Consider the following 12,524-nt stretch of genomic DNA (forward strand, 5'->3'; position numbering starts at 1 on the left):
TTGATTACTGGTCAAAATCATTTTTTTTTTGAAAAACATTAAAATTATAAATTAGAATTTTCCCTACGTCATACGTATATCCCGAAAACTTCAAACTCCGACACCCTGTATTATATTATACTTATTATGAAAATATGAATGCCAGTTTGCAAAAACATATATTTGGTTTCCAGAACAATTCAAGAAATAAATATTTTTTTCTAAACCATATCTTTATTTCTGATTTTCAGAGATCTCAACCCTTTTTAAACCGATTTGTAAAGAATCATTCTTAAAACGCGCACACAAGGTGAGAACTGGAAATTTCAATACTTTTATAGGTTTTCTCAAGAATGTATTTATTTATGCTTAAGGGGGAAGACTACAGTGGCCATAGTCTACGTTTGCGCTATTTCAAGTTGAACTCTTTTAATTTTGTATTTTAACTTATTAAATTAATATTTATGTGTAGAACAGCCTCTTGTTTAGTGATTAAAATAATTTTGGCAATTTTCAATTTAAAAGTAATTAAGTTATTACGTTTTAATTCGGACCCCCGGAGCTAAACAAGTTGGGCAAGCGCCCAAACTACCCTTTAGTTAGGACCTTATATCTCTTTAACTACTAATATTAGAATTATCAAAATTATTTTAAGCACTAGGGGAAGGTTCAGCTTAATAAGAAAAATCTAATTCAATAATTTAATTGTTAAAACAGAAACGTTCAGCTTGAACGAAAAATATGCTTTTACTGTATTCTTCCCCCTTAAGGAAAATGACCATAGAGTAACCCACTCGCATAGAGTGGAATGCCCTATGGAAGCGCATGAAACATGAATCCTCACGGGCCTTCTTGTTTTCTAGGCGTGAATAAATATAGTCCGAAGAGCGATGCTGTGGTTTTTACATTCTTCAGAGTATAAACTTACTTTTTATCCAGATATTGTACATGACCTTTAGGCCACCTTGTTTATTTCAGGCCTCGAAAACAAGACGTTGGCTACGAAAATTATTAGCAAGTTTCGCTGATAGCCTTCCACTCTATGAGAATGATTATGCGACATGTTGATCGAACGTTCTCGCCTGCCTACAGGCTGGTTTTCATTTGGGCGAAAACGCCCCGACGGTGAACGGCGACGCGAAAAATTCCAGTTAGGCCTAATGCAATATTTTCGCGTTGACTCTCGCCGTTGTGGCGTTTATGCCCTAGTGTAAACCAGGCTTAAGAGGGGGAAGGAAAAAGCGCGTCAGTTTGAGGGATTCAATGAGATGCCGGGCTGATTTGACTATGTTGGGGGAAGGATCTTATACTAATCGAGCATAAGGAGGATTGGCAGTCATTTTGCAAATTGGTGTTAACATGCTCCCTAAGCATAAATAAATACATTATTTTCCTGACAACGAATTATTGATTTATTTATAATCTTACACGTATATATTTCTTGATTTCAGGACAGCAACGCTTTCAACGAGATCAATGAAATTTCATGGTCAATTCTCTTAAACGTTGGTTCTCTCATATTTGATGACTATTTAACAAATTGAAAAGTTCTGAAAGATGGAAATCGCGGTGATTGTCGCTATATTTGTAATATTGCTTCTTTGGTTATATGTACTATGGGACCAAGCTGAAGTTCCACAACTGAATAGAGGTTACGTCCAATTACAAAATGAAAGACGATATGGTGGTTACATACTCCAAGTAAACCGACATGAATCTACATTAAATATCAGAACGCGAAATACCGCGATAAGAAACGAAACAGCATCGCCAGTTCATCCAAAAGTAGCTAGAGTCAAGGTGATCAAAGTTCCTGACGGTGATGGCGTCAAGGCGTTTGATGATAAAGCTAATACAACCTTGATTGTCCGTTTGATCGGTATCGACGCTCCGGAGATGAAGGGTCGACAACCATTCGCGCTCGAAGCCAAAAGGCACTTGGAACGTCTTGTGCTGCACGAAACGGCGATTTTGACCAAGTATGATCTGGACCAGTATGGCCGTGTTCTGGGCCATTTGCGGGTGCCAGGGCGGGTGGACAATGTCTCCCTGGAGATGCTCAAAGCGGGTCTCGCGGAGGTTTACAAAGGGAGAGGTGCCGAATTTGGAGGAATGTGCAAAGAGTTTTACGAGGCCCAGCATCGGGCCAGAATGCAAAAGAGGGGACTTTGGGCCCAGGATAGAGTAACGTCACCCCGGGAACACAAAATAATGCAAAGATTCACAAACCAGACGACTTCTTCTAGTTGGTGTTAGCAGACCAAACACGGATAAAATGTTCATGATAACATCAGTATGACACTTTCTTCATAGTGACTCTCAAACTATTTTCACCACCGTTCGCTTGTTTGCCGTTTGAGGACAAGGCTTATCGATACTTAGCCCGCTTTCAAAATTAAAACTAGCGCACGCTTTGGAAAAATAACGAAAAATTATTATTCTAAATAGATTTGTTTATAGGGGATATTTTTCTAATCTGATATATAAACGCTTTTTTGTGTTCAGGGTTAGTACACGACCTGGAATACCTGGAAAACCTGGAAAAGTCAGGGAATTTGAAAATGTTTCCAAAAGGTCAGGGAAAAGTCAGGGAATTTGAAAATGTTTCCAAAAGGTCAGGGAATAGTCAGGGAAATTTAAAATGGTCCGAAATAGTAAGGGAATTTTTAAATGACCACATAAATAAATCCGGAACATAAATTTTTGAAAAATGTCTTAAAAATAAATAATTATAATTTTTCAAGATTTTACCTCAAAACATAAATTTATTCTACAAAAATGGTCAGGGAAATTTGTCAATTTAGTCGGGGAAATCCTGGAAATGTCAGGGAATTTTATTCCGGAAATTTTGTACGAACCCTGGTGTTGAGTTTATTAGCCAATGTTGAATCTAGGATTTCATTTCGCATGGGGTTTAACCTGTGCACCCCACTCTTGAACCAAAACCCAATAAAGATTTTCACTCCCTCTTGAGAATTAAGTTTCTGAACTCCCAAAATGCCCCTCACTTTCCGTACCTCGTGACAGTAAATACGATTAAAAAAATTTGGCCTTTTCAATTCCCTATTCCCGAAAGTCAAACGATTCGCATGCCCTTAAAGTCGAAAGAAACATATGTTAGAGAATTCATACTTATATTTCCAATATGAAAATTTTATGTTTTTCCAATGTACTTCCAATTAAACTCCATTTTAATATAAATTTTTTTTTAACAAAAACGTGTTTTACTTCTTACAAAGGATTAAGTTTGTAACTTTTCCAGATTATAAAGTGTTTCAGAAATAGACCAAGAAACAGATCTCAAATTCTTTGGAGTACCAACTGGGAGAACTAGGAAATTGGATGATTTCTAGTTAGGGGCTCACTTGGATATACCAAAAAAAAAATAACTACGGTTTTCCACTTTATTTTTTAGAAAAAACAAGGTATAGTAAGTTAAACTATCTTTTCGCAATATATTTATGTATAATTCATAATTAAAAAAATAGTACCTTATAAATATTAAATGAAGAAAAAGAGACGTGTTTTTTACGCGAAGGCGCCATATTAGTATACGTAGTTTTGAAGGCTGTAGAGGTGTTTAGAGCGTTTTGACGCGTAAATAATGTCTCTTAAAATTTATAAATCTTTAATAATAACAAATCTTTATTAATAGTATATATATATAGCAAATTCACGAGTTTATAACCGTTCTTAGGTAGTATTTTCTGTAAATCTAATTAGTTTTAATAGTAAGAATCTTAAAACTAATATAATTGAAGATAAAAGATGCTTAGGTACATCTTTGGAACTAAATAGGTAAAAGGTAAAAGATGATGGTCTTCAGCCTGCATTTCAAGGAGGGTGATTTCTGTTCAGGTTTGCACCTTTACTATGGAAAAAGTTTCAGACAGATAAAATTACAAACCGGCCCTTTCTAAATATACAATATTCTTCTAGGTTTAAAAAGATAAAAGCTTAAAACTTGTTGAAACCTAAAATTATAATTTATTGCGCTTATAATATATTTTAACTTAATATTATTTAATAAAAAATGTTAAAATAATATATTTACCGTGAAGTTACAGTTATCTTCTTTTCACTTTTTGTTTTAGTTATTTATTTACATGTGTTTCAAGTATTAAACAATAATACTATGTTGCTGGCAGCATCTAGAGGATGTTCTTGGTTTCTGTTTAACTCTTTTATAATTTATAAAAACCTTAAAAAATTTGAATCATGAAAAAAATATTATACTATTAGTTAAATATTAACCTACATTCGGTTTAATTCAATGTTTTTCAAAATTTTATTTAAAAATAATTGTTTTTTGTGGATTTTTCCTATCTAACTAACGTAAAATTTTGGTCGTAGCGATAGCCTGGTGGGAAAATATATACACGGTAAATTCAGGCGATTGACGGGGCCGCTAAAGCGCGGTACGCGCGATCGAAGTTGGCCGTGCCTATGGAGCCATTTCCCTTTAGGGTTTTTCATGTTATATGAAGGTCTACCAAACCCCCGAGTTTGATCAAAATTGGTGTGTTACACCTCGGGTAGTCTCCTTGTTAGTCAACACTAGATGGCGTTCGGGAAACCGGAAATTTCTGCTTGATTTTGCCAAAGGTAATTTAAACTTGTACCCTAGATTCAAAATCACTCTATCGCGCGTTGCCGATAGTGTTTACCCACTTCCCGCCGGAACTCAGAAAAAATTCGCTACATGGTTTGCGCCTTACCGCAACCGATGGAGCCCGATTTTTCTGAGGTCACGTGCCGGAAAAGGGTAAACACTTCGTAACAAAACCGTCAATGGGACAGCTCTCAGTATTCGAATCTAGGGTACGAGTTTAAATTATCTTTGATTTTGCTCTCATTTTTTTAATTCTCCCTCCCCCCTACTAAAATGGCCGCCTGTATTGGTGGACGACCAATTTAGTACGCGTGAAGGTACCAGAGTCATGTCCTAGATTGATCATTATTTGGCCCATGCAGTAAGCTTCTGCACCCTCAATCAACCTACGCCCTGGTGACGTTGTTCACTCCTCCCACAATAAAAACATTCTCGGTTATAAGGAAAAAAAACATGTATTTTGACCCTAAAATCTTTCTTTTTCCACTAGGTGTTTTTATAATAATAATCAGCTAGGCTAATACCCAAGGAAAGTTAAAAGGAACCACCTATGGACTGCATTGTAAAGGATGATAAAATTAGCGAATAAGTAGATAAGTCCATTATGATTAGGGATAATAAAGCTAAACCCTAAACAAATTTGAAGAAATTTAAAAACTTACTAATAGCTCGTACCGATAGGTCTTCGAGCGAACAAAAAGACGCGAACCTCGGACCAAATAGATCTTCGAGTGAAAAATTTTAAAATAAAATAGCCAGAAATTCCAACGGTAGACCGGTTTCGTCCTATTTGGGACTCTTCAGTACCATGCGGGAAATCTGGTTCGCGACTATAACACCGAATAGAGAAACTAAGCCTAAATATTAAAAATTTCAAAACGAGTTGCGTAACAACGGAAAGCTGAATAGGGGGAGAGTGGTGGAGATTAGTATATACTTATTCGCTAATTTTATAATACCCAAGGCACCACCTTAGACCTAAGTCATCAAGTGACTTTTAAAGCCATTAATTCAGGTGGCCCGGTTACAATGCGTAGGAGGGTGGTGGCAAGGACTTGTAGGGACTACAGCGTTTTCCAAAACAGCCACGCGAGCCAGCAGCTCCCTACAATCACTATTACCGCTAACCTCAACAAGCTTTTATGGAAGGGGAAACCGAAGAGCTGGGGCGAAAACCCCTATAACCAGTGGGAAGAGAACTTGTAAACCCAACGCAGAAGGAGTTGTTTGCACCCAAAGCCACAAGTTGGAATCGAACCCGGCTCCTCTTGCTGCGAGGCGAAAGATATCACGGACATTTAAGTACACACAAACCTATCGATGTATTATATATATTTGGAATACTAAATTTAAATTGGAACAAATTTGCAATCATCTTGTACATTACTATTAGAGATGGCAATGAATCTATCCGTTTCTTCGAAAACACGTCTTTACTGGAGAGCCTGGTACTGAAGCGAATGTTTCAAGTTCGAGCGAACAGCATATTTTTTGAGCGTTATTTGAAGACCACTGGTTATTTTTTTCAGATTAGACCGAAAAGAAATGCACTCAACGAGAGAGAATTATCTTTAACTTTTTGTTCAGAAACGTTTTTAACAAAAAACCCTTCGCGGTAGTTAACGAAAATATCGATCTTTCGTCGCGAAAGGACGGCGAGTTACAGAGGTGGGCAAAACTTGTGAGCGAATTCTGAAATGAACGCTCAGACATTTTTAATTTGAGTGATCAAGTAAGCTAGTGCTCAATACTGGTGATGCTATTTACTCTATCTTAAACTGAACCAGCTCAGGCCGAGCGCCGTGAAATTCTCTCAATCACTGATCGTTCACGGTGCGTTGAGCGAAATCAGCTGATCGACACGCTAGCCTGCTCAATAAGAAGCGCCACGTCCTCTAGCGGCGGGATAAATCGTTCACTAAAAAGCGCTGACGGCGGGCTCAGTGAGATCGCGCTGAGAGAAGCGCTAGTTTTTTACCATAGGAATTTCTCAACCCACTGAGCAACGGGATAGTCTTTTTTCCGGAATTCGCTCACAGCGCGGTGAGAAAAAATTATACAAATAATATTTTTTTGACGATATTTTTTTCTCACAGCGCTTTGAGCGAATTCCGGGAAACAGTCTACCCCGTAGTTCAGTGGGATGAGAAATTCCAATGTTAAAAACTACCGCTTCTCTCGGCGCGATCTCTCTGAGCCCCCCGTAAGCGCTTTTTAGTGAACGATTTATCCCGCCGCTGGAGGACGTGGCGCTTCAAATTGAGCAGGCTAGGGCGTCGATCGGCTGATCTCGCTCACCGCGCCGTGAAAAATCACTGACTGAGCGAACTAATCGGCGATCACCCTGAGCTGGCTCAATTTCTCATTCTCGCTTAACAAGACCAACCGACCTTCGTATTTGAAGTGCTCACTCGTTTCGAGAGGATTTTCAAAAATGAACGCTCACAATGTTTGCCCACCTCTGGTACTCGAACATCATCGAGTACTCGGCATTTTTTGACCTCGAATAAGTAATTGGAAAATACTCGTCGATTATCGAGTTCCAAAAAAGTGCATAGTCGGATACACGATTACTCGAAAAAGCAACGTCTTGTTTCCGAGGCGTGAAATAAACAAGTTTTCCTAAAGATCATGTATAATAACTGGATAAAAAAGTAAGTAACAACACCATCGCTCTTCGGACTATATTTATTAACGCCTCGAAAACAAGCTAGCCCGTTAGGATTAATGTTTCATGCGCATCCATAGGGCCTTCCACTCTATGGGAGAGGGCTACTCTATGGTCTATAGCTAGAAGCCGTCACACCATATATTTGGAGACAGATGGCGCTTGTATTCCGAATATTACGTTGGTACGAAATACAAATTTCAAAATTAAAATGAACAAAAACACTAAATTATGCAAATGACCAACTTCTCGGGCTCCGATTTAACCAAAATTAATTGGGCTACCGACGGACCATTTTACTACAAATCTGTTGAGCGTTATGCCCCAAACGGTGGCGGTGACAACGGCGGCGGCTACGTAACAAGTGAAAATAGTACACACAAATCTCTAAGGTATTGTGAGTAAAGACATTTCTATAACACGTTACTCATCGGGAAAACCGACTCTTCAAGCCGATGACCTCGATGAGCAACCTATTAGCACTTTCGACTCGCAGCAAGAAGAGCCGGGTTCGATCCCAGCTTGTGGCACTAGGTGGAAACTCGGAACAACTCCTTCCGCGTTGAGTTTCCAAGTTCTCTCCCCACTAGTTTAAAGGGTTTTCCCCCGAGCTCCTCCATAAAAACTTGTTGACGTTAACGGTAATAGTGAGTGTAGGGAGCTGTTGGCTCACGTAGCATGAAGGGCTTGCTACCACCCTCCTAACCCGGCCACCTGTTTAAGGCATTAAAAGTCGCTAAATGACTTGAGCCTAAGGTGGTGACTTGGGTGCGTTTAATCTAAGAGGAGCAGAGAGGGGGGGCGTTTAAGTACTATAGGAGATTAGGAGTGGGCCAAGGTCATTGAAGAAAAAAATATGGCCCCCGTCTATCGACCAGGATAAAATGTTGTTGGCACTATAAAGAAGAAGAAAGATGTTCACAGCGATAATTTTTACACCGAAAGGTTAGTTTTCGATTATTTTAATGTTTTATAATTAATACGAGTAGTTTACTAGATTTAGAAATATTACGTTTCTAAAATTATCATTAATAAGTTAGGCCTTTGTTCGTCTAAATAGTCCGAGGCTTAGTTGAGTAGTTGATATTTAGACAGAGAGAATACACGCACTGTTTGCTTTTCGACATTTGAGTAGGCTAATACATACTACGCATTCCTTGTAAGGTAAATATACATAAGACTTACAGTGCCCCCGCCAGCAGTAGGCACAAGTAGGCACGTGCCTATGTTCAAAAATTTTAGGCCTATTTTAGGGGCCTCTAAAAGTTTAAAAAAATTGCCTCTGGGGCCTCCAAATGTGATTTTTAAATTTTATTTATTTTTAAAAATTAGTCATCTAGGCCCCTAAAAAAAGAACTCCCATTCAATTTCAATTTCCAAGAGTCCTAAATGGCCCTAACAAAACGTTCCCTTTTGAACCACCTATACTCGAAATCAATATTACTTGAGTACACAAACAAAGGCAGCGAACTCTGTGGTTTCTGCTTTTGGTAGTGTACTCTGTTAACATTGATATAGAGTATATGACAAATGAATGGCCCGGGATGGGGAAGTCCGTCGTGCAAGGAAAGCAGCAAAAAAAAACCACCTGTTCGCCTCAGTGATAACTTAGCTCCAACCAACACAATAAACATAAGCTTAGTTTCTAGAAATTCTACAAAAGGGGGCATAAAGTGAGAAACTGGATTTCTTTAGTACGACTTAAACCGTTGCAACGCTTAAACGAAGGGAAATCCCAGCGGAGCTGAAGTCGAAGCGTAAAGCATCGTACCAGTCACTACTTTGAATAGAGAGCGTCCTGGGGATTAGGGTTTTTTCTTTTTTACTCCTTGTCCCTTTTGCGAAATCACGTGATATCAGTGACCACTGATCGTAGAGAAAGGACCTAGACCTTCGGTGGTCGGACTTGTCGCAGATAACGCGTTTCTTCATTTCGTTTTCTGCTCCTGAACAAACAGGTAGTTCTCAATTTCGATTCTCTCCCAGTCAAATTTTTTCTAAGACTCTTCCGAGACTAACTTTGCCAATACAGCCTTTTTAAAGGCTATTTAGCTGTTTTAAGCTAATTTTTAAACACCCTTTTTCAAGGCTAATTAGCTATTCTAGCTAAATTATTCAAAAAGCCCTTTTCAAGGCTAATTAGCTATTCTAGCTAAATTATTCAAAAAGCCTTTTTCAAGGCTAATTAGCTATTCTAGCTAAATTATTCAAAAAGCCTTTTTCAAGGCTAATTAGCTATTCTAGCTAAATTATTCAAAAAGCCTTTTTCAAGGCTAATTAGCTATTCTAGAAAAAATATTCAAACCGATTTTTTCAGGGCTTTGATATAGCTGGTATTATTAAAATGTCTGTTTGAAGACTACATAGCTTTAACTAAGCTTTATTTTCTTAAACCTTTTTAAGGTTATTTCGCTATTAGTATATAATAATAGCATTTTCAAATATGAGTACCAGAAAATTTTTATCTGGGTCCCAAAAATGAGAAAAATGGAAAAGGGAAGATAGTTTCGTTAGTAATCAGAAAGGTGCAATGGCACGTTTTTTGAAATCGTCGGCGCAAAGCCATAACTATAGTTCTGAGAAAAACCTAGTCAAAGAACTGGGGAAAGGGTTTAGAATCCTTGGAGACTGATAACAGTCACTGTTTTAGTAATACTGCTGAAGTTCTTCCAAACGTCAGTACTGATATGGAAATGGAACTGAATCATGAAGGAGAAATTACAGAAGTAATTGCAAACCCCAACTCTAACCATGCATAAAATACATCAAACAACGTGTCCAATTCAAAATAAATGGGCTTGCACGCGTTGAATAACTTGGATATTAGTCTAGATAAAGATTGCCTTCCAGTTCAGCCTAAACTAAATCCTTTTACTAAAAGATTAATTGGCGGTAAAAATCGAGGTTTCAATTCTTCTTGGTATGACAAATATCAAATGATTGAATATTCAGTTGCAAAGGATGCAGTGTTTGGTTTTTGTTGCCGTCATTTTTTAGGCAGTAGAAACACTGCATTTCTAAAGGGATTTTCGGATTGGAAAAACATGGGGACACAATTCGAAGAACACTTCACTTCCAACAAATCTTCTCACCAACTAGCCTACAAAATGTACTTAGACTACATGGAATCCAAATCCCGTGGATCAATAGTTTGCCAGGTTAACGACCACCATAGACTAGACGTTATTAGAAACAGAGAGGTCCTATCTACACACGTGGAAGTGATTATTTTATGTGCCCAACAAGATTTAGCACTTCAGGGGAACACTTACACATCCGCCGACAATATTGGGAATAGGGGAAACTTTATTGCAATATTAGATATTTAAAAAAAAATGTCATGATTTAAAAGCAAGTTTAGTGAGAAAAATTATTGTTCAAGAGGTCAACTACTAAAGAGTAGTTTGGGCGCTTCTCCAACGTGTTTAGCTCCGGGGGTCCGAATTAAAACGTAATAATTAGATTACTTTGAAATTTAAAATTGTCAAAATTATTTTAAGCACTAAACAAGAGGCTGTTTTACACATCAATATTAATTTAATAAGTTAAAACACAACAATAAAACAGTTCAGCTTGAAATAGCGCGAAACTAGACAAGCCTAAATAAGTAGTTGATGAATTTGGGTAAAGAGGTAATCGTAGGGTGGAATTCTTCGTTTAAAAGTAAAGTTGGTAATATTTATTTGTAAATAATATACTTAATAATAAAAAAATTATTAATTTAATAATAATAAAACTTTTATTAATTTAATAATAATAAATTTTTTATTAATTTAATAATAATAACATTTTTATTAATTTAATAATGATAACATTTTTATTAATTTAATAATAATAAATTTTTTATTAATTTAATAATAATAAAAATTTTATTGATTTAATAATAATAAAATTTTTAAATAATTATATACAATTTGGCTAGTTAAAGAACAACAAAAATGACAAAGGAGTTTTTTATGGGGGCCTCTTAATCACGCAGTGCCTACTCGCGAAACAATCCAGGCGGGGCTACTGAAGACTTAAAGCTTTAATTAATTTAAATAATGTTAAAGAATGAAAAATGACAGAGAATAGAAATTCCGCCTTATTGCAACGCCATTTTGAAAATTTAAGTCACGTGGTACAAATGACATTCGCAGACTCCCATAGAACCTTTCGGGCTGATCGAAGCGCGGGGAGATGAAATTTATACAGTGGGAGGCTAGTTGTCTAATTATAATAATTAAATGGTTCTCTGAAGACGTTATTGTTTCGCTATTTTGCATTGTAGTTTCCTTTGCCATGAATAGATGGCACCACAATCTCCAATAAAGTCGTTATACCCGAATATTTACTAGATTCAAGTTACCCGAGTTACAAAACGGCGGCCATTTTTCAAGATGGCGGACAACCATACCAGAGTGCACCGACTTTTCCGCATCCCGCAATGATCCTTTTGACATCCCAAAAGAGAAATCGAATGGACATCGAAGTCATACGTGGGCAATTTTCAGTGGCGTAGCTGGGGGGGGGGGTGGACGGCCCGTGTGCCACCCGTTTCGGCGTGATTTTGGGGTTATTCCGTTTGCGATCAGTCTAGTATGCGCTACAACTGGCAGTTTTAAAAAAACCATTCTGTTAATTTCTCGGTCACTAAAACTCCAGTAGGAAGGGGATAACGCGCCGTCCTTTCGCGACGAAAGATCGATATTTTCGTTGACTACCGCGAAGGGTTTTTTGTTAAAAAAGTTTCTGAACAAAAAGTTAACGATATTTCTCACTCGTTGAGTGCATTTCTTTTCGCTCTAATCTGAAAAAAATAACCAATGGTCTTCAAATAACGCTCACCGCTTTGCACGACAGCGCGTTAAAAATATGCCGTTCGCTCGAGCTTGAAACATTCGCTTCGGGGCTTCCGCTAAAAAGATTCGTGGTTCGAACGACTCCCCGACAGATCCCAGTTTACCCTTTCGCGGCGTCAAAGTTCACTATTTTATAAATCGAGTTTGAGTGTGTCTGTCTGGTATTCAACGTATTAAAGGGGAATTGTCACCACCCTAAAATTGGTTAAAAACCTTTTAAATGGATAGAGGACGTCCGAAAATGGTTATACAAAACATTTCATGTTAATATTTCCAGTATTTGATTTATTATTAGCAAGGATCCTATATGTTAGAAGGATAGGTAGCCCTCCGGCCGGCCCGTGTTTTGAAAACGCCGGCAGCGCCGTCGATATTAAGAGAGCCTCTAAACGTCTTGTTTCTATTCCCTGAAGAACAAATTTTT

General features: G+C 37.6%; 1 protein-coding gene across 1 annotated transcript in view; it reads left to right on the top strand.

Annotated features, from left to right (window-relative positions):
• The first annotated feature begins 239 nt into the window (after positions 1 to 239).
• Positions 240 to 12,524, top strand: part of LOC149966753 (uncharacterized) — a 70,476-nt gene continuing 58,191 nt past the window's right edge. Inside the window, exons 1-2 of the mRNA XM_090172437.1 lie at positions 240 to 289; positions 1,431 to 2,272. The gene's annotated coding sequence lies outside the window, so the exon portion shown is untranslated. The remainder of the gene's footprint in view (positions 290 to 1,430; positions 2,273 to 12,524) is intronic.

Source organism: Leiobunum rupestre, chromosome 1 (genome assembly GCF_980474605.1).
Source record: "Leiobunum rupestre chromosome 1, qqLeiRupe1.1.hap1, whole genome shotgun sequence".
Taxonomy (NCBI): Eukaryota; Metazoa; Arthropoda; class Arachnida; order Opiliones; family Sclerosomatidae; genus Leiobunum; species Leiobunum rupestre.